Here is a 2825-nt window from a genome sequence, read left to right as displayed (position 1 = left end):
GAACTAGTTGTTGGTTTTGTTGCGGTTGAGTTTGCTGAGCTTGTTGATTTAACTGCATTTACTTCAGCAGGTTGGTCATTTCACAGATGCTTCGATTTAGAGCAGCAGTCTCTATGCCAGAAGATACTTCTGCAACGGCCCTTGAACGGCCTTGCTTCTGTCTGTGGTTCCGAGTAGATTCAGCTAAATCACTGATCAATTGCCAAGCTTCATCAGTGGTCTTGTACTTCTTCAAAGACCCATTGCTGGCACTTTCCAATGTGGTCTTATCTTGGGGTCTCATACCTTGTGTGACATAGCTGAGTAGCACGATCTTGTCAATCATGTGGTGGGGGCATACTTCCAGAAGATTATTGAAGCGCTCCCAATATTCAAAGAAAGTCTCATTGTCATCCTAAACAATTATAGAGATATCCTACCTCAGTTTATCAGTAACTTCAGATGGGAAAAATTTCTCCAGGAACTCCTTTCTGAGTGTATCCCAGTTGGATACGTTTGCTAGAGGTTGAGTGTAGTACCACTCTCTTGCTTTTCCCTCAAGAGAGAACGGAAAAGCTTTCAGCAGAATTGAAGTTTCATCAGCGCCATCACACCTAACAGTAGAACAGGCTGCCTGGAAATCTCTCAAGTGCTTGATAGGCTCTTGAGCAGGTAGGCCATGAAACTTCGGCATCAAATTTAGCAGTGCGGTCTTTATTTCAAAATCCGTAGCTACCGCTGGATGATGCGCTTGAAACGGTTGCAGTGTAAAATCAGGAGCTCCTTCCTCTTGAATGATAATTCTTCTAGCTGCCATGTTTTCTCCACGTAAAACAACCGAATCAGTAGAACGGGGGCTGGTTTCTTCCTCAGATTCACTTTCAGATCCGCCCTCAGAGCGGACTAACCTACGCTGTTCTCGCCTTATTCGTGAAATTGTTCTTTCAATTTCAGGATCGAATATTAGCAAGCGCGGATCAGGAAGTGAACGTGTCATTTGACAGAAGAAACACGCAGCTCATAGTAGCAAAATTAAAGAAAATGCAAATAAATAAATTCTAATTAATAAAATAAGCACTCTATTGCAACTTCCCGGCAACGGCGCCAAAAATTGATGGAGTGCAGAAGCTGATGAATTAAAAATTTATTAAAATGGTTACATTGCAAGTATAGTTCTTAACTCACTGAAAATCTGCCTATCAATTTAGAAATATGTCAGTAAAAGTTTAAATTAAAATTACTGGGAGTTTTAAGTCCCAGGTCGTCTCCCAACGAGTTGCAGAAAAATGTGCTGTTTTATTAATCAGATATTCCAAAAGAGTTGAGCTAAGTAAATTGGAATTTAAATTGAGGAATTTTAAATAATAAAAATAAGAGGCCTTGACTGGGAATTGGTTGGTTAGAATCTCTATCATTGATGGTGTGATTGTAAGATTAATTTAAAATTAATAGTTGTTCTGTTTGGTTATCCCTTACTAGGTAAGAGAAAGTCAACAAGTGGAAATGCCAGATCTGTTCACAAGTTGCAACCCACTTAGTTTAAAGGATTGGCGTCGTGATAGGATAGCAATCCAACATTCAACCAATTACAAATTTTTCTTTCAATCCTTCCAACTCAAGAGTTCTTTTAATCAACTCCCATCAAGTAATGAAACTATCACACATTGTAAATAAAGAATCCATGGCACATGAAAGGGAATTAAAAGAAGACATGATTATTGAATGGAATTTAAATTAAAAAGAAATAATCCTTGCATTAATTAATCATAAAAATATCTGAATGACAAAATTGAACATAACAAAGAACATGGAAGAATAAAACAAGTTAAGAGAACAAACTAGAGTGATGAAGTCTGATGAGGAAATAACTAGATCTAAACTACTTAAGGAATGTTTCTCTGTTGTTTCTGCATATTCTCTGACTCTGGTCTGCTGTTCCGGGCCGGAAACTGGGCCGAAATAGGGTCCAAAATCGCTGGTTTCAGATTCTGCAGTTATGCAGATCGCGATGTCACGCGATCGCGTCGTCTATGCGGATGCGTCGCTGGCACTTTTCCTCTTCACGCGTTCGCGTCGTCCATGCTACCGCGTTGCTTGTGCTTTCCAATCCGCGCGGCCGTGTAAGCCATGCGGTTGCGTCACTGCGATTTGCGCTCCTTCGCGCGGTCGTGTGAGCCATGCGACCGCGTCACTTTTCGCTGGTTATCTCCTCAAACTCTTGTGTTCCTTCCATTTTGCTAGCTTCCTCTCCAATCTCCGTCTCATTCATGCCCTATAAAGCTGAAATGTTTGACACACAGATTACGGCATTGAATGGAATAAAGAGAATTAAAATTAAATAACTAATGTCTCTGGGAAGCAATTTTCAAACATGTAATAAATTCAAGAAGGAAATCTAAATGCATGCTGAATTGATGAATAAGTGGGTAAGGATCACGACAAAACCACACAATTAAACACAATATAAACTATAAAATAGTGGTTTATCAATGATCCACAGCCTTCTTTGACTCATAGGAAAGACCTTCATAGAAGATGTGAAGTTGAACCCACTCATTAAACATCTCTGGTGGGCATCTCCTTGTTAGGTCCTTGAACTTTCTTAAGCTTCATAAAGTGTCTCCCCATCTTGCTGTCTGAACGTCTGCACTTCAATTCTCAGTCTATTGATCCTTTGAGGGGGTAAACTTGCCAAAAACTTGTTCACTACCTTCCCATTGGCATGCTCTCCTTTGGAAAGGATTCAAGCCACTGGATGCTTGTCCTTGTGAAAGGGAACAAGGCAACTATAGACATGGGTGGCTCCATTGACATCACCGTGTCACAATCTCAGATGGTCAATGTGG

The 2825-nt window shown here is 40.3% G+C and overlaps 1 non-coding gene across 1 annotated transcript; it reads left to right on the top strand.

Annotated features, from left to right (window-relative positions):
* Window positions 1–319: 319 nt before the first annotated feature.
* LOC112798562 (small nucleolar RNA R71) lies at window positions 320–427 on the top strand. Its single transcript, XR_003200170.1, has one exon. It is a non-coding gene; the product is annotated as a small nucleolar RNA R71 (small nucleolar RNA).
* The last annotated feature ends 2398 nt before the right edge of the window (window positions 428–2825 follow it).

Source organism: Arachis hypogaea, chromosome 4, assembly GCF_003086295.3.
Source record: "Arachis hypogaea cultivar Tifrunner chromosome 4, arahy.Tifrunner.gnm2.J5K5, whole genome shotgun sequence".
In the NCBI taxonomy this organism is placed as follows: domain Eukaryota; kingdom Viridiplantae; phylum Streptophyta; class Magnoliopsida; order Fabales; family Fabaceae; genus Arachis; species Arachis hypogaea.
This window is presented reverse-complemented; position numbering and strand designations above follow the sequence as displayed.